Raw genomic sequence first — 25,720 nt, forward strand, 5'->3', positions numbered from 1 at the left:
TCACCATGTTGGCCAGGCTCGTCTCAAACTCCTGATCTCATGATCCACCCATCTCAGCCTCCCAAAGTGCTGGGATTATAGGCATGAGCCACTGCGGCCAGTTGATCATTTTTTTTTTAAAGCTAGGGGCAGATTCAGTAATAGTTCCTGCTAGATAGAAGGTGAGTTTAAAGTCAAATTCTCAAACCATGCTGGAGTATGTAAAAGCTCTTAGAGATGTAGGGCAGAAGTCACTAGTTCTACTATGTGAGTATCAGTTCTTGATAAGTTTAGCAGAGGTTCTAGATGGTGCCAGTGGGAACTGGGCCAAGGTCAAAGTGACACTAACCTTCCCTGGTCCCACTGCGAAGTGCTTGATTGCTTATTGAATAGATGAGATCCATTAAGTACAAACCCAAGAGGTAGCAGAATGAAAACTTTAGTGTTCAGATGGTTGAGGAAAAGAATAAGAAGTCGTCTTGTCCTCCATGCCGATCTGTGAATAGTGCTACACTGATACGATTCCTGAGAACAGAAAAAAAAAAAAAAAAAAAACCCACAAAACTCTGCTTTAAAGGATTTGTAATGAAATTCTATAGTCTGTCTCAGGATTCCAGACTGGGTGCGACAGTCCTGTCTGGCTATTCTTCCTTGATCCTAGACTTACTCCGTTGCACTGACACAGTTTATGTCTTTTGGCTTCTTATTCTGCTCTCATTGGAGAGCACTACATGTGGATGAAACAGCCCTGTGACAATCACTGTCCTCTGACCACATTCCTCTTTCCCGGACTAAATCTTAGACAACAGCTCAGACCAGTAATAGATTCCCGCTGGCATGGTCCTATTCTGGGGAGACAAAAGAGATGCAATTGCTACATGTTCTGCGGAATCTTTCAATTAACTCATGCACCAGATATTGGTGGAACAGATGACCTTCCAATTCTGAGATTCAAAGGGTCAATGATTGAAGTTTCCACCCATATCTTGGATGTGTTGCCTCTTTGAATAGTGACCACTAACTCATGTGATGTAGGAGTAAAGGAAAAAAATCCAGAGCTGTCCTTTGTCCTTTTATGGTTGGGAACTGCTTTTGTGATATAATCTGGGCTCTATGGTGACAGGTGACTTAGGAATGCATGTGTTAGCTACGCAACCCTTCACTGTCCAAAGTCCTCAAAGACAGTCACAGGAGCCCCACAGCTGGCATCAGGAAATCTCATGAAATCTCCTGAAGCACACACATTATGTTCAAATTTCTATGACCTAAATGCAGCCCCTTTGGGCAACTATTGCTGTGTTTTTTGGTTTTGCTTTGTTGTTTTCCTTTTTGCTTTTAACATCACTGAGTCCATGAACAGCGGCTCAAACGATGACATTTTTGTGTACTATTTCTTAGCAATGAGGAGAAATCCTTTTTACTAGAAGGGACCATGAGGAGTGGGGAAACAATCCCTGGAGTCTTAAAGATCTGGGCTTGGCCACCTGGACCATTTTCTAGCTTCTTAGAACCTCAGTTCCTACCTCTGCAAAATGAGGTGACTGAACTATTGAGGGTCCCTCCTAGATATAAATTCTATGAACTGTTTCTTTAAAAAACTAAGAAAGTTTAGAACATATCTGGCTCATAAAACTTATAACTTTATCAATTACCTATTAATTATATGCATTATGTTTTTTCCATTCCTGGTTTGTTTGCCAACTTTTGCTAGTGGTGTTATTGCTGTGGCTTATTTTGCAAAATAAATGACCTTCAGGGCCTGGGAGAGGCCAGAGTATGGTCTGTAAGTTGCTAAAAGACAGCCAAGTTGTTTCATGTCTCCTCTTTATGTCAGGATGCAGGTCTCTACTCCTGGGGAAGAACATGCTCATGGAGAATGAATAGGTCACAGTCCCATAATACGAATCCCCAACCCCTGTCATCCCATTGCTACCCTGGGGTCAGGCCCAGTGAGGTTTTCTGAGAAGACTAACATGTGAACCTCAAATCTGCACAGAATATGTGAACCTGCCTTCAGACACACTTCTAAGACATCAGGAAATTACATGAACCACTCAGGGTTCCTTTTAAGTCCTGAGGTTCTACTCTTAGGGGCAAAGTCACGCCTCAGACAGCCTTGGAATTATGAGCCGATGATACGAAGAGACAGCTTCAGTCACCGACCAATTCTGCCCCAGTATATCCAGACTGTGCTAACCTGTGTTTGTCTGTTTGCTTTTCTTGGTGTCGTGTGTATTGAGGAATATGCACTCTGCCTGGACTCCTGCTCCAATAATCCTGTAACTTTATATCCTGCATGCTAAACTCAGCCTATCTATGGATCACCAGTGCTATTCAACGCTACCTTCACAAGATCCCTGTTTCCACTCTATTCGGTGCAGATCTGGGACTATGGCTAGCCAATGAGTATTGACTGCAGTCCTACAGTCAATACTATAGCCTTGAGCTGGCACTGGCACAGCACAGAAATTTTTGCATTCCTGATGCCAGTGAACCCACAGAAAGTTAAGAGGAGAGTATGCTGCTTTTCACAATTCACAGTTTTCCTAATTCTGGCCTCCTGTGAGAAGTTGAAGCCTGTTAGGGGAAAAAAAAAAAAAACACCTGGTAGCACCTGATGGAGTTATCTCTACCTAGGCATTCAAAGAGTTGGGTGGTGTTAGAGATGGTTGTGCTGGTGGTGTGTGTGTGTATTGGGAGTGAACTGAAAGAGTGTGTAAAGTTTTTCCTTGAGGGTATGTAAAGCCCAGATAAGTAAAGTAGTTTTTTGGACTAAGAGGAATCTTAAGGCCAGTGTTCTTCAAATAGTGGGTGATAGATAGCCCATTTAGTGAACCTTGCAATCAATTCAGTGGGTCATGACCAAAATTGCTTAATAACACTAAGTATAATAGAAAAGAAGAGAATAGAGTAAAATACAACATAATGTTGGTACTACTTCTTGATAATTCTGTTTGCAGTTTATATGCATATGTATACAAAACTTTATACATACACATGTTCTGATACAAAACATATTTCTTGCTCTGGATCAAGTAAAAAACATTTCAGAAATACCGATCAAGGAAAATGGCCACATTTCCCAGTAAGTTAGGCATTTAGATGCAAGAGTCAACAACTATTTATCTACACTCCACTGCATATGTGGCAGTCACTCTGCCTAAATGAAGCAAAAGCATTGTGTGCAAAAACAAGCTGAGAGCTGCCAGAGCAATTAAATAAGCTCTCTGACATTGCCAAAGCCAGAGCTGATGTTCACACTGCTGAGATCTCAACTTTGGCTTTGATCATTTTGCTTCTCAAGTACCAAAACTCTACCAGAGTTTCACAAAATCTTCCACTTCTCAATTAAGGAAAAAAGAACGCCTTATTAGACATGAGCCTTAGTGGTCACTGAACTTGGTTTTGAGCATAACCTAAATATTCATAATTTGGGGTGGAACTTTAAGAAAGTATTACGCTTTATTTTTCATATATGCTTCACTTTCAACATAAAATTCTGGCCTGGGCTAAAGGAAATAAAATCTGCCCACACCAGACACATCTCTGCTGAATCGCATCACCTGATATTTTTCGAATGCCTTTCAAATATCAATTTCAAGGAGTTGGAAGAGACAGTGAAGTCACTATTTGATTTCTACGTGAGACCAGAGAAGTGAAGCTAACTGAACAAGGTTAGATGCTAAATGAGTGAAGAAACCAGGTCTCTTGACTCTGAGCCTGATGTCTAGACACTTGACCAGGCAGGCACTGAGACTAGAAGACTCAGGCGGTCAAGGCATACTGTATTCCTCTCTATCAGTTTTTCAGGGCTTCCCTTCCCAGGCCAAATATCCAACGTATTTATATGCCACCAGGGCATTAAGTAAAAAATGGAAGAAGACTATTCTGGAACCATTAAATGGAAGCACTATATTATGCTCCTTCATACATCACGTGGGAAATTCCAGAACCTGTTACTAACCGCAGGCAGCTGTGCAGGATGAAGACATGAATGGATTCAAGGAATCTTTAGACACGTGCATCAAGGAAAAATTCCCAGTGGTTACTGAGGACAGTTAGCGCTATTTTGAAATATGCTTTAATTAAATGAAGTTTGTTGCAAGGGGAACAAATACTATTTTTTCCATAGATAGTAATATTAGTGAACTGTATTAAACTTTGGCCATGTGCCAGGCTTAAAGTTTTACATGTAACACCTCACAACCGCTCCGTGAGGTATTATATTCCATGTTTTATAGATAGAAAATGGAAGCTCGGAGAGGTGAAGTGATTTGCCCATTGTTACACAGTTAATCCCTGGCAGTGCTAAGACTCAGACCAAGTCTGTCTAATTCCAAGTACCATGCTCTTAATCATTTTGCTGCATTTCAAAAGTGTGTCTTGGGGACACTACTAGATTGAGAGCTCATTCTTTGCAAGGCGTTTGAGTTCTGGAGGTAGACATTGGTTCTGAGTCTCAATTTTCTTACTAGCTAGGAGACTTTGGGCAAGTTCCATAATCTGTTAAGTTTCTGCTCTCTTGTTTGTAAAATAGGAGTGATAATAATACCCAGCTTATTAACTTGTAAGGAATAAATTAGATATGGTATATAAAGCACCTAGCAGAAGGTCCAGCAAAAACATTAGCTATTATACTGCTAGCTAGTATTAAGAAATGTTTTATTAGATACCAACGATGGGACAAGAGAAAAAAAGACATTTTTAAAATTAATGAATGGGTATGTTTTGACCATTATATGGCATTTCTTACTTATTATCAAAACAGAGAAAAGGAATTAGGAAGAAGAAAAGAAGGGAAAGGAGAATAGTGGGATATAGAGCATCAAAATGTGAGAAAGACAAAGGTAAAGAGGTAAAAGAATACTAGGAAGTACATAATGAGAAGGAACGTTAAAGAGTTTAGATATTTTACAGGGCAATTCAGATTTACTTTGAAGATGGAATAAGGTTTCTTTATCTTGTTTCACCCAAATCCCAGGACATATTAGATCTCACTGGCATATGGCGGTATTCTGGATAGTGAGAAAACAATGTTAACTTTCCTGCAAGTTGCCTACAATTCTGGACAAACACATAAACTAGTAATGTTTGTAATAAATCAGATGCAAAGGCAGTAACGGGCACACATACAATTTTAAATTACAGTTCAAAGAACCATGAGACAAGGAATTTTCCTTTTTTCTAAGATGGCCAGAAACCAAACTATTTCCTAATAATGGCACAAAACTCAGCAGGTGGGTGCAAGGCTCTGGGGTAAAGAGCAAATAGGCTCAGGGAGGCATCTCCCTTTCTCCAAAATACTCCAAGGGGTCTCTGTGGAGATGGAGGCTTTTATAGTCTCTGAAAGATAACTGCCAAGGCAGGTGCCTGGTATTCTAGTAAGATTTATTGCCTGTAAATAATGCATTGAGCCTTGATGGCATCTTAATTTTTAAAAATCTATGCCTATGACCTGCCTAATTATGATGGGAGCAAAGTAGGCACTTAATAAATACTTAGCTGGCTGAGTTTTAGTCCTAGTTCACCAAAAGTGAGCAGATTAATTACTAAAACCTTTAAAACACAGAGTCTTCCAGGTATGAGCAATACCAGGTTCCTCAAATGTGCATTTTTCCGTAGTAAGATGTCAGCTCTGACTCAGGACAAATTATCTTGAGAAATAGTTTCTAACCACTTGAATGAAGGAAGCTCTCTGAAAACAAATCGCACTGTGCTGTTCTCCGCGATGCTCCTGATTCTTTAGTGGGAAACAAATAATGCTGCTAGTTTGTAAGAAGAGCCTGTATTGGAATGATAAGCTGAGTATTCTCTAGTGGGATCCCACAGCCCCCCACTGGAAAGATTCATTCCCGGTGCTGCTGTGATGTTTTATTCATTTCCTTGGGTATACCATACAGAATCCTCAGCCTCATAGAATTCACTCTCCTATGTTATTTATCTTGATAAAATACTGTGGAGTACTGTAAGTATGAGGCATCCCATGCAAAGTCCACTCCCAGGCTTCACAATAGGATTCTCTCTCTCTCTCTTTTTTTTAAGATGGAGTCTCACTCTGTTGCCCAAGCAAGAGTGCAGTGGTGCAATCCTGGCTCACTGCAACCTCCCCCTCCGAGATTCATGTGATCCACCTGCCTCAGCCTCCCAAAGTGCTGGGATTATGGGCATGAGCCACCATGCCCAGCTCACAACAGGATTCTCTAGGTGGGTTTTCCTTTCCTACTTATTAATTGGAAAGCTGCCAACTACTGGAGGAGAGGAAGGCAGAGATCCTTTATGTAACTCTGAAAGTCCAAAATGGTCTTTTCTTTAGATTCCTGAGTTACTATCAGCTGCCACTCAACCACTGCCAAATCACAGCTGGAAAAGTAGCTAATATATCATCAATTACTCCTAACAGAAGAAATAAAGCCAGGGCAAGAAAAGACTATCATGAGAATACTGCTTCACCATGTAGGAGTGATCTAGTAAGACAGACTCAAGAGCTTCAAAAGATCCAGTCTACGCCTGGGCCCCAACTCTTAGCTTATACGGCAGAAGGAGAGGTTGTAGTGTGCAAAAGGGTCTCATGTCACAGTGGGTTTTAGCCTTGCTTCTCCCACAACCCCATGACAGAGGATGATCACAGAGCTCAAAGCTTATTTGCAACTCCCTTGTCCTAGCAATATCACAACTCTTTCTCTCACATTCAACAAAGCTTATAAAAGCACAGGATAGAATGACTTACAAAGGGCCAACTACGAATGTACTCGAACTTTTTTGGGTATCTAAGTACTAATGCCAGTACCCAAGCACTGATTCTTAGTAGTAGCCATACCAGTACTAGCACTAATACCAGTACCTAAGTACAACTAATAATAACAATGTTGGGGAATTCACTGTCTTAGAAAACTGCTGCCATGAATGCAGGAAGCTGGAAGCCATACTCTGATGTCATTAGGGTGACAACAGATGCCTGTTTCTTCCCCCATTTCCCAATTTCAGAGGGCAAGTACAGGGCCTTTTCTTTATATTCTGTACACTTACCTTCTGGGCTGCCTGAAGCCTACAGTTTCCTCATCAAACATGAGATTCTTCCATCTGGTAAATTATCCTCCATCAGAGACACCACGCCATGGGAATGTGCATGCCCCATGTAGAAGCTCAGTAGGGCACTTGGTATGCTATGACCAAAAGCTCCTACAGTATGAGTCAGGTGAGGGCAGGTACTGTTGGATTGGCTTTGGACATAGTTCTAATTCCAGTAAGGAGAAAACAGCCAATGGGGGATCCAGTCCAGGATTCTGCCCTGACAGTTGCTCTGAGAACCCCTATGTGAAGCAGCTCAACTGCCTGCCCCGTGACTGTGCACGCATCCCTCCCGACCCTGCAGTTACAGACATATCAAGTAACCGCACTTGCAATCACCTTCCACCTAAGGCCCCATGTGAAGATATATAATCTTTTCATTGAAAGATATCAATGAAAAAGGAGGGAGAGGAGAGGGCAGAGATGAGATGCTTTAGTCCCATTCAGCACTTTTTACTTTCAGAGGACAGAAAAATGGCAACTCAAGGAAGTGTCTCTTCCCTCACATCTGACAAAGATTCGCTGAGAACTGCACTGCATATCAAGAGAGCTGGCTGAGAGCGCAGGCCACTAGGTTGGGGCTCGAAATCACAGCTTTAGGTACCCTTCAGGCTGCAGCCAATGCCTCCTGCCCATCCTCCTCTCCATCAGTATCTACCTAGGGCAAATGTCAGACATTGCTTCTTTATAAAACAGACTAGGCATGGTACATAACATAGTCTACATTTTGCTTGAATCTTACGTAAAAGAAGAGAGAGAAAATGCAATTCAATGTTTGCAAGGAAAATAAAATCTGTTTACATGCCAGTGACCTTGAGTGCAAATTATCTGCTACCTCAATCAAACATTGGAAGTTTGATTTTTCCTTTACTTCAATGAAGGGCAATAGGGGACCGAGTGTTTGAGACAGAATATAGGTACTAAGGTACCATTAGGTATTCTGCTCTTGTATCTGACTTCAGGAAACACTTTGTCCCAGCCAAACCAATGACTCATCCTATGCCACCAGTGTTACAATAGGAGCTTGATTTGCTGCAGTAGAGCAAAGAGCGCAACACTCCTTAGAAAAGCTCTGCTCCAGCATTTCTGGAAGATTAATTAAAGTCAGTGCAGGAAATGGAAAAGCACTTTTACCATTTTACATTAAAGAGAGATGACCAAAACACAATTGAAAGTACCAAAGGCTTTAGTTCAGAAAACCAGTAAACATTTCTGCATTTGCTTGCTTTTGGTTACTGTTGTTTAGTTTTGTTTTTTTTTCTTGGCATGTGACAAAAGATAGTATAGGTATCAGAGCCAGGGAGATTTTCAGGTATTCTGAGATTAGACATTCTAAAGAAGTGATAAAATTGCTAGCAACCATAGACCAATGGTAACTGGTAGAGTCTTTTGATTTAGATTTCATACTTGAATTCATTCAACAATTATTTATTACTTACCCACTATGAGAAAGACTTTATAGAAAATACTAAGATAATATAATATATTATATTATAATGTAGTAAATAAGATAGGAAGTGATATACTCCATGAGAAGGGGGTGGTTATTTCAAGGATGGAATTATCATTTCTAAATGAAGGCAGCTTTCTTGTAGAAGGGAAAATGAATTGGCCTTGAAAGATGAATAAAACACAGAATGTCTGGAAATCAGAGAAAATTTTGAGTAACGAGCACAAATAAATGAAGGTGAGAAAACGCAGGGAGTCAGGGAGCAGAGGGTAATTAATGCTGCCTGCAGCAGAGGACACTTAGGAGAGATATCAGCTAGACTGGAAGGGCAGCTTAGGATGGGATTTGTGGGAGATTGTGAAACAGATTAAGCGCATGGCTATGTGGGAAATGTGTTCCACCTTCACGATTTGTGAGCAGGAGTTTTATTTAAAACTTTAACAAACAGAGCAGACAGGACAGCCACAGGGCTGGGCAGGGTCCTGGAGGCCCACTTCTGGGCCAGGTATTAACCCTTTCGTCGTGGACTGTAGGGTGATATGGGGGCATCCCAAGAAGGGTTAGAACAGCTAGTGTGTGGGAAATGGGAGGCATTTGGGAGTCTGAAGGAAATGACTATTTACCAATGAGTACAGAGTATTTCAGAATTTTACCACCTGATACAGCCACCCTGACATATATACTAGCTGAATTTTAACAACAGAGTAAAAAACACATCTACATCAAAAGCCAATCTAAGCTGTGGATCTGTAGCCTGGACCTCTACTTGGATGTCCATAGGTACCTCCGTATGTCTAAAACCAAACCCATCATGTTCTTTCCTAAATGTGTAACACCTTATGATTACTTCACAAAATGGGAGCATAAGTCATCCAGGTGCTCACACCAAAACTGTGGGGATCATTATCAGGCCCATAACATCATTGCCAGCATATGAACCCCCCTCCTGGTTTTAGGGAAACTCCATTATGTAAATTTTAATGGGAGCCAGGACTACTCCCTATTTCATACTCTATACTCCACATTTCACACTCTGTACTTCTGCCTTCAGAATCTTCTCAAGTTCCCAGAATGTTAGACTAGAAACCAATATAAGGTGGTCCTGAATCTCAGGTAGTCTCCCATTTTCCCAGTAAGACAATCCTCCTGTCTCCCAGCAAAAGAGAAAAAGAAAAGTCTTTGGAAGACTTTTTGTTCAATTTAAATATATACTATCTTTGAACTCACGGACATAGAGAGCAGAAGCATGGTTCCAGAGGCCAGGAAGGGTAGTAAGGGGCTTTGAGGGAAAGGGAGATGGTTAATTGATACAAAAAAAAAATAGTTAGAAAGAATGAATAAGACCTACGATTTGAAAGTACAATAGGGTGACTACAATCAATAACTTAACTGTACATTCTTAAATAACTTAAAGAGTGTAATTGGATTGTTTGTAACTCAAAGGATAAATGCTTGAGGGGATAGGTACCTCATTCTCCATGATGCTTATTTCACATTACACACCCATGTCAAAACGTCTTATGTACCCCTAAATATATACACCTGCTATGTATCCACACACACAAAAAAAAGCCATTTTAAAAATCCAATGCTATTTTACACTGGATAATGTGCTATTTTGGAGAAAATTATAATACATATTTGAGCAAAAAGCCAGGTGTTTTGTTTTTTAATATAGTGTATTTGTTTATAGACTAAGTTGCTACAAAAAAAGAGGCTCCAAAATACAGTGACTTAAACAAGTTAGGAGTTCATTTCTCTCTCTTCTAACATTCCTTATGTCGATGAGCGGCACAGGACAAGTAGATGCTGCCACTCTTTCTATTCTTCCTACTTTGTTGTTCCACCATCCCCTAAGGCCTTGATCTTTGGTTGATTACCATCTCCTAAGGCCTTGATCTTGATCTATGTTTGAAGCTCCCTCAAGGGCACGACATCCACAGCCTACTCTTGAAGGGAGCGAGAGAAAGGCAAGGACAAGCTGATTTCTTTTAAGAGAGTGAGGCAGAAACTGCTCACACCACTGTTAAGAATTTAGCTGGTGGACACAGCCCACTGTAGGGGAATCTGGGAGGTAGATTCTACCCAGCCATCTGTATTCTTTGCCAAAACATGGGGAAGTTCTGTTAGTGAAAAGGATAAAGGGAAAATAGATAGTGGGGGACATCAGGAGCTTCTCCAAACTTGGAACTCTCAAATGACAGTATCTATAGGATTTTCTCTGGGGTGGTTCATGCGCTTTAGGGGTGCATCCCTCTACCCTTCACCTGGTGCACCAGGCTGCTTGTAGTCATCATGAAGTGTACAAACTTCCCCGTACTCTTGTTTTCACATAGGGTCCTCGCTCCTCCCCTCCCTTGCCTGCTATCTCGGAGCCTGGTGGTCCTCTGATTTTCTTTTTCCAGAGGATGAACTTCTGGTTTTATGTGGTGGCAGGGGAGCCTTAGTTCCCTATCAATCTGGAATGGGAGTAGGAAGATGGGGTTCAAGTGCTCCATGGACAGATTTTTCTCCTAAAATCCCTATCCTTGACCTCCCATCGCCTCTGCCTCCTGTGACCCCCGACGTCTTTTTCTGAGCTTTTCAGGGGTTCTTTGAGTGCTCATCCTTGCAGGAACGTAGGTTTGACCTTACCACTTTCTCGCCATTCCTGCACCACTGTTCAGTCTTCATAAATCCTAGTTCAGGGCTACACATCTCCTAGTGTCACCAAAGCTTGCATGTCTATATCTTGTTCTCTTTATTATTTAGGGGATTTGGAAGAGGAGAAGGAAGTGAAAATAGCTTTACTCTACGTGAAACTGGAAACATTTTTTTTTCATCTGTATATGATGCTATAACTGGAAATTTTATCTCAAGCCACAAATATCCATTTGCTTAAAATAAGGACAGTTTTATTTTTCCGTTCATCCTGTGGCTGTATACTCATGATATCCACAAAGTAACCACTAATTCTATTTCATTTTCAAGTGATTTTTAGAAGGTTTATTGGCAATGATATTCAAGGTCTGCAATTGTGAAGTCATCCCCCACCCCAACACTCCACTAAATCTGTACTGAATTTCTTTGCTTCCTTTTATGATGGCCTCCATAGGCATACAAACTAGCAGGGACAGAGGTAGTTTCAGCCTATTGTTTCTTACTTTGTCATTCAAAATAAAGTAAATCAGAGAGTAGCCTGTAATACAAAAGATTTTTAAAAATCTAAATATAAGGCAACTCTCTTTTTTCTGAGATATTTGGGGAACAAAACTTACTTTATATTTTGGCATGAAAGAACCAGACTTTCTTTTTTTTTTTTTTTTTTTTTTTGAGGCGGAGTCTCGCTCCGTCCCCCAGACCGGAGTGCAGTGGCCGGATCTCAGCTCACTGCAAGCTCCGCCTCCCTGGTTTGCGCCATTCTCCTGCCTCAGCCTCCCGAGTAGCTGGGACTACAGGCGCCCGCCACCTCGCCCGGCTAGTTTTTTGTATTTTTTTTAGTAGAGACGGGGTTTCACCATGTTAGCCAGGATGGTCTCGATCTCCTGACCTCGTGATCCGCCCGTCTCGGCCTCCCAAAGTGCTGGGATTACAGGCGTGAGCCACCGCGCCCGGCCAAGAACCAGACTTTCTTACACCCTCCTATGTTTGCTCATATGAGGCCATGTACACAGAACATGCCCTTCAGTTTCTCCCTCTGGCTCACTCCTACTCATCCTTCCAAACTCATTTCAGGTGCTGTCTCCTACAGGGAGCCTTCCTTGATCGCCTGATCACCTGATCACCTCCAAGAGCTCTTCCAAAGGCTGATCAGGTACTGCACCTGTGTGTTTCCATGGCACCCAATGTTACCCTTAAACTGCATTTCCTGTACTGTAATCTCTGGTTTATTTGTCAGTCTCCCCCACTAAACCATGAGTTCCTGGAGGGCAAGGTCCATGTCCTCCTTATCTTTACATTCCTAGCATCTACTAACCATGCCTGGAACATAGCAGTCTCTAGTTATGTATTCACTTATTAAATGAATAAGAGAAATGCCAGTTTCCAAAGAGAAACAAAAGTCCCTTGATAAAATTAGAGGCAGAGGAATTGGGAGGGGTAATTCACCTTAGTTGCTTTTATTCACTCATTCTCTCGGTGACTTTATTAATTGAGCAAGCACAGAAAACTTCTATAAGACTCAATGAAACAGAATTTCAGAAACTAAAGTTTATCTTGGAGAACTGAACCATTGATTGATGGTCAGATAAAAAGATGTATAAACTTGTGCTTTCAGAATTTCTTTTACTCAAGGCCCTTTGGTTGCAATAAATAGAAATCCACTCAAGTTAGAAATGAGGACTAATGGATCCAGAAAGCACACAAGCCCTGTACTGAGTAACCACACTGGAGTGAAAAGCTAAGGAAAATTTCATAAACACTTTATAGTCTGCCCTTTTCCATATGTCAACCAGAAACACAAAAGAAAATGGCAATTATTATAACATGGACTTTGCAGTCTGAACAGCTGATAACGCTCTGAGCTCCTTTCCTGCTTTCCCCTACTGTACCCACCGTAATGCAGGCCCATCCATCATGCTGACAGCGTGGCAGGGCATCTGCAAACCTGGTGGGTGAGTGAATGGACTTAATCACAGCTGCACAGTGGAACTCTTGGGGGGGGGGGGCAGCACAGCTCACCAGACACATAAGTTTCTGAAATAAGTTTAAGGAATGGCCTGAAGTCACAGAAGACAAACCTAAGAATCTTCTTTTTGAAGATCAAAATGGGTGTGGTGGCTCATGCCTGTAATCCTAGTGCTTTGGGAGGACTGCTTAAGGTAGAGTTTGAGACAAGCCTGGGCAATACAGCAAGATCCTGTTTCTACAAAAAAAATTAGCCAAGTGTCATGGCGCATGCTTGCAGTCCCAGCTACTAGGGAGGCTGAGGCAGGAGGATCGCTTGAACTCAGGAGCTGGAGGCTACAGTGAGTCACGATCACACTACTGCACTCCAGCCTGCATGACAAAGTGAGACCCTGTATTTAAGAAAAAGAAAAGGATCAGGCACGCAGTTGGCTAAACAGAAGAGCAACTGTGTCTGAGCTCTGCTTAAAATTGTGATTGGCCTCCTAATGCCAGAAAAAAAGGCAAACCAGGAAAAAATGTACAATACACAAAACAGTGTTGATGAGTTTTGTGTAATTTGTTCCTCCAAGGAATTTCTCTGCGGTACCCCACTCCCCCTCTCCAGTCTGTGTTAGGAATCCTCCTACCTAATCTCCACATGCTACAGTGCAATCCTTTGGCATATCTCTATCACGGTGTTTTTTGTCCACGTCCTCCTTGATCTTCCCCATTTCCTGAGGTGGGGAATAATGCCATTTCCTATAACCCATTTCATATGCCTTTTGGGACAAGGAAAAGCATACATATCTAATAAATGAATACTATGTCTTACAGCTCTGTATTATCAGTGTCTAGTATGTATCTGGAGCATATCAGATGGATGAATAAGAAAAAGAATAATTGAAATTAAAATATCTGGAATTTAATGGCCTTTTAAAAGTCCTGTTTAAAAAACCTGTCATAGGTTTAATCATTCCACCTGAGTTTCATCTCATTCATTTCACACACAAACAGCAGAACAGATGTTCATCGGTACTATCTAAAGTGTGCATATTCTAGAAGTCTATAATTTTGAGGTAATTATAAGATAAAGCTTTTTGTGTTAGTCTGGTGTTGTTAACACACAAGAGTCTGGGGCAGGGGGTGGGAGCAGGGGTCTCAGGACATGGGGAAGCTGAACGCTCATTGACTCTGAAGATGGCTAACTTTGTTGTCACAAAGGTTGATTTAACTTGACAATATCTATCCTATTTCTAGGTTTAGACACTTGTTTTTAAGGTGCAAAGACAACCTGAATCCAGGTTCAGTCCTGCTTATTAAATGCAATGAGATGACATCTAGGTCATCTCAATTCAGCTAAACTTAGGGGACAGGGAGGTTTCGATGGTATTCTGTATCATTCCTGGATGAAAACATTCTCAGATGAAACATGTCAACATGTACTTTGACATTAAAGGCCAGTCTCCACATCTGCGAATGGAGCATGATGACACCCGCTTCACAAGGCCATGCTAATCTCTTTCTTGTTTCCCCAAGGAAATAAAAATAACCTCTCAAATTATCTTCCCATAGACATCTCACAAAATGAAAGTTTCTAAGTTCTATAATATTATTATTAAATAATATTTATTATTATCATTTTTTGAGCCTGTCGTGCAAGCGGGAGTGCAGTGGCACCATCTTGGCTCACTGCAACCTCCGCCTCCCACGTTCAAGTGATTCTCCTGCCTCAGCCTCCTGAGTAGCTGAGATTACAGGCACGTACCACCATACCCGGCTAATTTTTGTATTTTTAGTACAGACGTGGTTTCACCATGTTGGCCAGGCAGGTCTCGAATTCCTGACCTCAAGTGACCTGCCCGCTTCGGCCTCCCAAAGTGCCGGGATTACAGGCACGAGCCACTACACCCCGCCTGAAGTGCTGATGTAATCTTTACATAAGTTTAGAAAACTCTGAACTTGGTGCTTTTGGTGACTCCGTTTCCTAATCAGTGAAAGGAGGGACTTTGAACTAACTGATCTTTAAAACCTTAACTACACATTTCAGGAAGGATGTAAACGGGCAGCTCAGAAAAGAAATAAAAATGGCTAGTACACAGGTACAGATATTTTCTTTCTTTTTTTTTTTTTTTTTTGAGACGGAGTCTTGCTCTGTCACCCAGGCTGGAGTGCAGTGGCACAATCTTGGCTCACTGCAAGCTCCGCCTCCCAGGTTCACGCCATTCTCCTGCCTCAGTCTCCTGGGTAGCTGGGACTACAGGTACCCACCACCACGCCCAGCTAAATTTTTGTATTTTTAGTAGAGATGGGGTTTCACCGTGTTAGCCAGGATGGTCTCGATCTCCTGACCTCATGATCCACCCCCTTGGCCTCCCAAAGTGCTGGAATTACAGGCACGAGCCACCGTGCCTGGCCACAGGTACAGATATTTTCAACATCAGTAGCAACCAAAAAAGTAAATTTACAAAATGAAATACCATCTAAAAAGAGTAATAATATCCTTCTTTAGCAGTGTCAGGAAGAATCATTTTCATCACTGTACAATATCTGGAGTGGCTATTTGGCAATATGTATCAAAAGTCCTAAAATAACGTGGCAGATTGTATTTTCCAGAAATGGCTGCACCACTATATCCATCCTCTCCATGCTCTTACAATGAGTTGTTGATGCTGCTCCATTGACAGGTGGGAGTCTATGTGACCTGCTCCACCTGGGTGGGCCTGTGACTGTAGTGGAAGGGATGCTGCATGGTTTCCAAGGCTAAGTTAGAAAAGAGGACAATGCTTCCACCTGCAGCTCTACTGGGACACAAGGCTTTGAAGCCCTAAGTGGTCATGTAAGAAGTCCAGCTACCCTGAAGCCAACATGTAGAGAGATCACATCTAGAGAAAGATGCCAGAGGGATGCCAGCTGCCATAGCTGTTCTAGCCCCCTGCTCTTTGACTCTTCCCAGCACTGGCAACACACATGTGAGTGAAAGAGCCTTCAGAAGATTCCAGCCTGCAGTCTTCAAGCCTCCCCAGCCAATGTCAATTGGAGTAGACATAAGTTGTCTTGACTGAGTCATATCCAGACTGCAGATTTGCGAGTAAATTAAATGTGGTTGTTGTTTTAAGTACTCAGTTTTGGGGCAGTTTGTTATGTAGCACTGGATAACTAGAAAATTATGTAGACTGCTGGGTTAAAAGACATTTATATATCTGGATGGATAAATAATTTGTTCAGAGGTAGTTGTTACATAGCACTAGATAACTAGATTATACAATACATATAACATATATTTTCATGTTATAGATATTTTTCACATTTATAATATGTGAAAGTATTTATTGCTAGGTTATAAGGTATCTATACATATCTCCTATATTTATACATACTATACATATATGCCCATATTTACATCTACTGACTGATTCATCCATTGCTCTATCTACATGTGTGTGTGTGTGTGTGTGTGTGTGTGTGTGTGTGTGTGTGTATGTATATGTAATATTTTTAATCTAGATATTTCAGTTCTAGGAATTTCTGCTAGGAAAATACTTAGAAAGTATACAAAAATATGGCAAAAAAAAAGAATACATGGCATTCTTTCTAAAACTAAATACTGTGAAACCATTTAAAATGTTCAGCAACAGGCAAATGATTAAACATTTTATATGCATATAATCAATAATAGGTAGTCAAAAAAAGTGATAACGTGAAGCTGCATTTACTGACAAGCTAATGAGTAATGAATCAAAATTTTGATTAAAATCAAATCAAAATCAACCCAATTTTTTGCACCTAAGGTCCATCTTTCTTACCAATTTTTTATAGGACTTAAATGCATACAAGTGAATTTAATCTATAAAAAACTAGATTAATCATACTCATCATGGCTCAAGCCTGGGTCTCTTTAAATTATGTATTTATTTACATAAAGATATTAATGCATATTGGTTTCATTTTAATAAAAAGGAATTATAATCTATAACTCATTCTATAATTTGTTTTCTTCATTTTATTATATATGTCGTAGATATCCCTCCAGGCCACATATTTAAATTTAACTCATTCTTTCAACCTTTCCCCCTATTAATGGACATTTCAGCTATTCCAGGTTTTTTCTTTTATATCACTATAAGCAATGTTAAAATAAATAAAGATATTCATACATCTTAGGCACTGATGCTTTTATTTCTATAGTATAAATTCTAAATTATGAGATTGCTGGGTCAGTGTGAATTGAAATGTTAATATACATTGCTAAATTACATTTCAAAGGGGTTATAGCAATTCATACTCCAAAAACTGATGCATGAGATTTCCCTGAATCTTCACCAACAACACATCCCTCCCTATCTCTGATTGGTGGGAAATGGTCTGAAGTTATGCATTTTTAACATATTTAAAATATAAACATTTGCAATACATTGCAAATATATTTTTTTCTGTTTGCTTTTTAACTTTTCTCATGGCATATTTTGTAGCACAAAAGTTTTTTTTTTTCAGTCTTTGAAAATATTTTTATTGGTTGCATCTAAATTAATCTTTCTTTTGCTGCCCATTTTCAAGGTATTGAGCATTCTTTAGTTTCCTTCCCTACACCCTGTTTTCTCAGGTCATTGAGCCATCGTCCTATGTGACTCCTGGTTCCCATATGTCATCTCTGCCCCACAGTGGCCCACCTGTGTGAGTAGTTCAAGACTGACATCTCTTCTGACTGGTTAGTGCCTAGTCCTGCCAACATTCAGTGCTGAATTTTGAATGTCATCTCTGACTGAAATTAGTTTCCTTAGCCACTGTGTTTGCTCAGGCTGCCACAATAAAGTACCAAAACATAGGGGGCTTAAACAAAAGATGTTGATTCTCCCTCAGTTCTTAAAGGGGAAGTCTGAGATCAAGGGCCGTGTTCCCTCTGAAGGCCCTAGGGTAAGATCTTTCCTTTCCTCTTCCAGCTTCAGGTGGTGGCTGGCGAGCTTTGGTGTTCTTTGGCTTGTAGACACATCACTCCAGTCTCTTCACATAGCCTTCACATCCTCTTCCTTCAGCATGTTTCTCTCTCCAAAGTCTCCCTTTTAAGGACATCAGTCATGCTGGATTAGGGCCCACCCTAATGACCTTACTATAACTGCATCACCTTTGTAAAGACCCTGTTTTTATTAAGTAAGGTCACATTCTGAGGCCCTGCGGATTAAGATTCCAACATAGCATTTTTCAAGGACACAATTCAGTTCTTAACAGCCACCAGCTACCCAGCACAGATAACTTAGGCTGTGGTGGAGGCCCAGATTCATGCACAGATGGTGGGCAGGGCAAACCCACAGTCGGTAAATAGGTTCTTGTCTTAGAACTCTGGCCAGAGAAAGCATGCCTTCTTGAACTCCTCCTTCCCAACCCTTGTCTTGTAGGTGCATCTACACAGATATAGATGCATGTAGTTTGTCTTTTCCTGTGTGAATGGGATCATAAAAGTTTTAAATTTTCTATAGCCAAACCAATCCATTTTTCCCTGTATGGTTGCTTAGACCTTTGTTTCAAAAGCTGAATCTACTATCAACAATGAGCATTTGTGGATGTGGGAGCAGTTAACAGACTAATCTGGACATGGTCATACTTTCTACTCTAAGCATGTGGTGTGTGACTTTCAATTAGTACTTTGCTGCCACTGTCCTGAGAGACTGTACACTTGTGCAACTGTGAGTTCTTGACAAATGGTTTGTCTGACACTTTTGTTCAAAGAGAGCAATTCCACTACTCAAAAAACTTAGCTTTTACTGATAGAGACGTGAGCTGGTATTTAATGAGTCTGTAGCACTACAGAGCATGCTAATCTCTTTCTTGTTTCCCTAAGGAAATAAAAATAACCTCTAAAATTATCTTCCCATAGACATCTCACAAAATGAAAGCTTCTAAGTTCTGTAATATTTCATTGTTCCTAAACAGAATCCTTAAATGGTTTATTTAAATCCAGGTGGCTCCAGCCTTAGATGTCTTATCTGTTTTTGATGAAAGCTCTGACTTGACAAATACCCTCAAGATGTATTGCTTTATGGCATTTGGTCAGATAAGACTTAACGGGAGCTTTTACAATGTTTTCCCGTACTCCCACTATATCTTTAAGGATACAATCATGTGAATATAGGGTAAGGCATTTTATTTCTTTTAAAATCCATAGTTTGTAGACACGTTAAAGTCTACTATATATCACAATGTGCATACAAATGCAATGAATTGTTGAAAACATGCCCTTAAACCCAACAGGACTCTACTCTATGAATTAAATTGGAGGTGGAACAGAGGGTGTATCTTGCCTAAATTCCTGTTTGTGCTTAGCAGAAAATCAGTTCCCGTGGCTTTAATAGCACCACTATACTAATTTCTAAGCCTATATTTTCAGCTTTAGTCTTCTACTTATGTTCCAGTTGTCTACTGAAACATTTTCACTTGAAGCCACATCATATATAATTGTCATATGAAAACGAATTAATCAATACCCCCACCGTTTCCCAGTTTCTAGTACCACTAAGGCTTTAAACCTGGTGGTTACCTTTGTCCTATTCCATGCCTTTCCTTTACCCTATCAAGTCCTGGCTCTTTAACCATTCTTGGTTGACTCTTTAATCATTTTTCTCTAAGCTTTGTTTCACTATTTTCCCTTTTTACAAAAATAATATTTTTATTATAACAAACAGAGTTTAAAAATTTATGGAATCACCACACAATGTTCATAGCAGTGTTATCTATCATTGTTGATAAGTGGGAACAACCTAAATAAATATCCATCAACTGATAAATAAACAAGATGTTATACAGATCCACACAATGGAAAATATTATTCAGTCATAAGAGGAATGAAGTACTTATTCATGCTACAATATGGATGAACCTTCACATTACACTATGTGAAAGAAGCCAGAGTAATTCCATTTATTCTGATAGTCTGATAAGGCAAAACCAGGGGATAGAAAACAGGTCAGTGATTGCCAGGGTCTATCAGAGAGGAGGAACACGGAGTGATTGCTACTGAGTATCACTTTGTTTCAAGGGTGATGAAAACTCTAAAATTGGATAGTGGTGATGGTTGCATGACACTGTGAATATAGTAAAAAACACTGAGTTGTATACTTTAAAAGGGTGAATTTTTTGGTATGTGAATTATATATCAATAAAGCTATTATTAAAAATGATGGACTCTACTAGATCTAGTGAGTCCAGAGAGATTGCAGGATACATCAATATATAGAAATCAACTATCTTTCCACATAACAAACAACTGAAAATTGAAATTATAAAAATGACACTATTTGTAAAATAGAACATACTTAGGGATAAATCTGACAAAAGATGTGAAAGATCTGTACGCTGAAAACTACAAAACAATTATAAGAGAAATAAAAAATAACCTAAATAATTGGAGAGATATACCATATACATGGGTTGGAAGACTCAGTATTGTTATTAATTCTCCCCAAATTGACTTATAGATTCAACACAATCCCAATCAAATTCTCATCAGGCAGTTTTGTTGAAGTTGACTGATTCTCAAATTCATATGAAACTGCGAAGTAGCTAAAGTTGCCAAAACAGGTTTTTAAAAGATGAACAAAACTGGGGAAATAACACTATCTGACTTTAAGTCTTACAAAGGCGCAGTAATCAAGTAATACAGTGTGGTATTGGCATAAAAATAACTAGATAAAAGACAAATCAGAAGACAAGAAAGATAAACAATACAGAGTCCAGCTTATGTATATACTGACAACTGATTTTTGACCAAAGATGTAAAGGCAATTTAGTGAAGAAATGTTAGACTTTTCAACAAATGATGGTTAAAAAAAAACCTGTATATTCCTATGCACAGCGATGCACGTCCATAGCCTTAGCTACTCAGGAGACTGAGGCAGGTGGATCTCTTGAGCCCAGGAGTTCAGTCTGGGCAATATAGCAAGGCCCTGTCTCTAAAAATAAAATAAAATAAAAATTTAAAAACCTGTCCTGCCAAAGATACTTTTAAGAGACTGAAATTATAAGTTATAGACTTGGAGAAGATATTGATAAATTCTATACCTAACACAGCATTTGAATCCAAAATATATTTTAAAACTCACCCAAGTTAATATAAGTAAACAAATCATCTAATTAAAAACTGAGAAAAGATATGAACATTTCACAAAGTAGATATACAAATGGTAAATAAGCACATAAAAAAATGTTATGTAAAACTAGTTATTAAGAAAGATGCATGTTTTAAGCCTGTAATCCCAGCACTTAGGGATGCTGAGGTGGGTGGGTCCCTTGAGGTCAGGAGTTCAAGACCAGCCTGGTTGATATGGTGAAACCCTGTTTCTACTAAAAATACAAAAAAAAAAAAAATTAGCTGGGCCTGCTGGCGGGCACCTGTAATCCCAACTACTTGGGAGGCTGAGGCAGGAGAATCTCTTGAAACCAGGCGGCAGAGTTTGCAGTGAGCCGAGATCGTGCCACTGCACTCCAGCCTGGGTGACAGAGTGAGACACCATCTCAAAAAAAAAAAAAAAAGAAAGATACATGTTTTAAACTATAGTGCTAAGCACCTATTACATTAGCTAAAACTACAAAAACACTGTATGCTAACTGTTGGCAAGGATGTGGCAAAAGGGACCTCAAATACTGTGATGGGAATGCAACTTTGGAAAACACGTGGGTAATTGCTTAAAAAGTTAAGCATACATCTACCTTAGGATCCAGCCATTTCACTCCTAGGTATTTACCCAAGAGAAATGAAAACATGCCCAACCAAAATGAAAGACATCTAGAATATTCACAGAAGCTCCAAACAGGAAACAATCCAAATGTCCATCAAGAGGGGATAAACAAATTGTGGTATAACCAAACAATGGAATACTACTTGGTGATAAAAAGGAATTAACTTGGCAATAAAAAAGAACATTAGCGCATTTGTACATGCTATAACATAGAGAGTTGAGTTAAACAGAATAATTATTTAGTTGAGTTTAAAAAGGCAGATAAAAAAGAGAACATACTGTATGATTCCATTATATAAAATTCCATTATATAAAATTCTAGAAAATATAAACTAATCTATAGTGACAGGAAGCAGATTAGTGGTTGCCTGGGGATGAGTAGGAGAGCAGAAACACAAAGGGGTAAGGAGCAGGAAGGCGGAATTACTGTACATATGCTCCTACCATGGGAGAGTTGAGTTGGCTTTCATTTTTCTCCGTGTTTGTAACTTATTATAACTGCAATAAACACTATTATTCACTAGTATTTTTCGTCCTTACGTATTTCTTCATGGTGCATAGTATATACACAACACACGTTCTTCAGTGACTTAATCATTGGAAGGTCCATTTTATAGCTGCTTGAATATAAAGTCTGAATACCTAAATTGCTGGGTCAAAGAACAGCCACATTTTAACACTTGATGAGTTTTTGAAAAATGGACACCAGCTTCCAGATCAAGAAATCCAACAGCAGCATCTATAAGTCTTCTCATGTTCCCTATCCTGACTTGGTTTTTCCTGTACTTTATGGAAATGGAAATGGAATCACGAAGCATGCACTCTTTTGTATCTGGCTTGTGTATGGTTGTGGATTGCTCATTACCATCGATGCTTTGCATTCTTTGTGAGAATCCACATATTTATCTCAACTTAGGTTGATAGACATTTGGGTAGTTTCTCGTTCTTTCTATTATTAGTGTTGGTCTTATAACACTCCACGCATGTCTTTCAGTGAATAAACGCATGCATTTCTGTTGGGTATTCACAGGAGTGGAGCTGCTGGGTTACACATGCCTACAGTCAGCTTTAGAAGATAAGCAACAGAAGCTTTTAATATTAGAGAACAGGCAGAAACATACATTTTTAATATTTGCATGATATTTATTTAACAAATAATTTCATTACTGAATACTTATTGAGCACCTACCATTGTCCAGGCATTGAGCAATGTGATGGATATGTATTGCTGGACAATAGATACTGCCTCTTCTCTTGGGGCACTTAGAAAAAAATCTATATTCTAGGGTTAAACAGAAAGTCAGGATAAACTCAGTGTGTGTGTGTGTCTGTGTGTGTGTGTGTGTCTGTGTGCGCGTGTGTGTGTGTGTATTTCAAAACTATGTTAAAATATCACGATGTTCAAGAATGTAGCCTAGAAAGAAAATAAATCAGAAGAAGTGTAAGAGTGATTCCCTTCAGGTAAAGTGTTTGCTAACAATTTTTTCTTTTTCTTTTTCATTTTCTTGTTTTGTTTTTTACTTTTCTATATTTTCCACGAAAACCAACCATATTAAATTCCACATATATATGGTGGTCCAAGTCCATAAGGTACCTACCTGAAGACAGCTATGATGTTCAGAAGTGATGACATTCTCCAATCGACAAGGAATTTAGTCAGTACTTGTTGAACAACTGATACTGAATTCTATGTCACAAAACCTTGCATGAACTTATTTATGTTGTTATATTTTGTTGTAGTTGTAGGCTCACAGAAAATGAGAATTGAAAGAAATGCTGGAATGCATTTAGTCCACCTGCTTGCAAATACTTTCAGCTCTGAAGACCTTTATTTGAAATTTTATACAGAAACCTAATATATACAAGAGAGAGACTTGCAGCACTCTGAAGACCTTAGGAGCCTAAGCTCAGTTCTCTGTGACAGGTCCTAAGTGCCAAGAATCTTTCAGAAACACTGCTTGAAAACCATTGTTCAGGTTCAATCCCTTCATTTTCTAGAAAAAGAAGCTAAAGCAAGGCTATGAGGCAAGTTAGCTGCATAACTAGACCTTCTGACTCCATTTCATTTTTTCTAACACACCACTACTTTTTGAGTAGGAACAATGACAATGACCTGTGTTTTTGTGTCCCCCACTGGGGCCACCACAGACAGATAGCAGTGCTTAGTACATGCTGTTTAATAGAAAAATTGATATATACCTGCTTTTCAACTTGAAAGGGCCAAATCACCACCCATGGTTCATTACATGCAGAAAAAGCCCTGCATGCTTTTTATCAAAGGAGCTAAGGGTCACCTCAGTCACCATACCTAACCTGCTTAGCTGGCACCAAGGACGTCCTCCAAAATTAATAAGAAGATTAAGATGTCAAACAGTAAAGCAGCTGGGGTATGTAATGGACTTCAAACCACAAAGAGGAAGAAGACCTATACTGAAGAAAGTTCTTCCTGCCCGGGGCAATTAATGTGGTGAACAGATGGGGAGAGACATGAACTATTTTCATGCTTTAATGGGAAGATAAAAGACACAAGGAAATAACAAGCAGAAAATCCATAGTACAGGGGCAAACACAAAGATGTGCTTTTCTTTTTCCAAACAAAATTTTTAATTGCTAAGCAGTAATATTTGCTCAAAGTTTTACCCTATTAGTTGTTTTTCCATCATTATAAAGGAACTGAGTCATGGAGAGCTGTAATAAGACATCCAGTGATAAATCACAGAGTTGTGCAGGGGCAGCAATGGAAGCAATGAAGATGAAAATGAGCTCCTGCATTCTGCTATACACCTTACCCCTGGCTGAGTTTGCAAAAAGGCAAGCTTCCCTTTATTCAGAAGGTACCATACAGTACATTTAGAAAGGATGTTTACAGTGATGATCATGAGGTGGTATTTGTATCAGCTAAAAAGCACCAGGATATATGTTCAATACAGTTTTATTGTGGATTTCTTATTGTGTTTGAGTTATTCCTCAGTTGATAATCCATACATGGCATGGTAGAGGCCCTTTTCCATTTATTCACATGTATCTTAGTCCATTCGGGCTGCTAAAACAAAATACCTTAGACTGTGTAATCTATAAACAATAAACATTTATTTCTTATGGTGATAGAGGCTGGGAAGTCCAAGATCAAGGTGCCAGAATATTCACTGTCTGGCAAGAGCCCTGTTCCTCACAAATGACGCCTTCTTGCTGCCTTCTCATATGGTGGAAGGGCAAAGAAGGGCCAAACATGGTGTCCTCACAGAGTGAAAGAGATAGAAGGGCGAAAGGAGCTCTAGGCCAAAAGGGCATAAATCCCATTCATAAGGGCAGACCCACCTCCCAAAGGCCCCACCTTCTAATATCATCACCGTGGGGATTAGGTTCCAACATAATGAATTTTGGAGAAACACATACATTCAAACCACCCCACTGTGCTACTGAAACAAGCTGTCTCTGCTGTTTAGCTTTGCCCATTTCAATTCATTTTGCTTATGCCTGCGAGCATAATTTTCCTGCATCACCACTGTTATAGTATCACTGCAATTTCTTACATTTGTGGAGAACCTTATGTATGACTTTCAAAACATTTTTCACAACTATTTTCTCACTTTATCCTCATCACATCTCTGTGATATGTACTTGTCATTTGTCAAATACATAGGCTTGAGGATTTTATATGATGACTCTGAGGTCTCATAGTCAATAAATGGCAGGATTGAAACAGGAACCTTTAACTTCTGGGTTTTAGTCCATCATTCTTCCATCACAAGATACTTTTCACTAACCTACATAAAATACCATGAGATGTTCTCTGCTGTCCTCTTGATAAAACTCCACAATCTCAGTGTGGCTTTTCAGGTCCTCCTCAATCTGGTGCCTTCACCTGTCTGACCTTCTCTCCCATTTCTCTGCAACCCACAGTAGCTGC

General features: G+C 39.7%; 1 protein-coding gene across 1 annotated transcript in view; it reads right to left on the bottom strand.

Moving 5' to 3' along the window:
- The window catches only part of KIAA1211 (KIAA1211 ortholog), an 82,802-nt gene extending 75,587 nt beyond the window's left edge, over window positions 1-7,215 (bottom strand). Inside the window, exon 1 of the mRNA XM_011961245.1 lies at window positions 7,006-7,215. The gene's annotated coding sequence lies outside the window, so the exon portion shown is untranslated. The remainder of the gene's footprint in view (window positions 1-7,005) is intronic.
- Between the last annotated feature and the right edge of the window lie 18,505 nt (window positions 7,216-25,720).

This window comes from Colobus angolensis, unplaced genomic scaffold (assembly GCF_000951035.1).
Source record: "Colobus angolensis palliatus isolate OR3802 unplaced genomic scaffold, Cang.pa_1.0 Scaffold54, whole genome shotgun sequence".
Lineage (NCBI taxonomy): Eukaryota > Metazoa > Chordata > Mammalia > Primates > Cercopithecidae > Colobus > Colobus angolensis.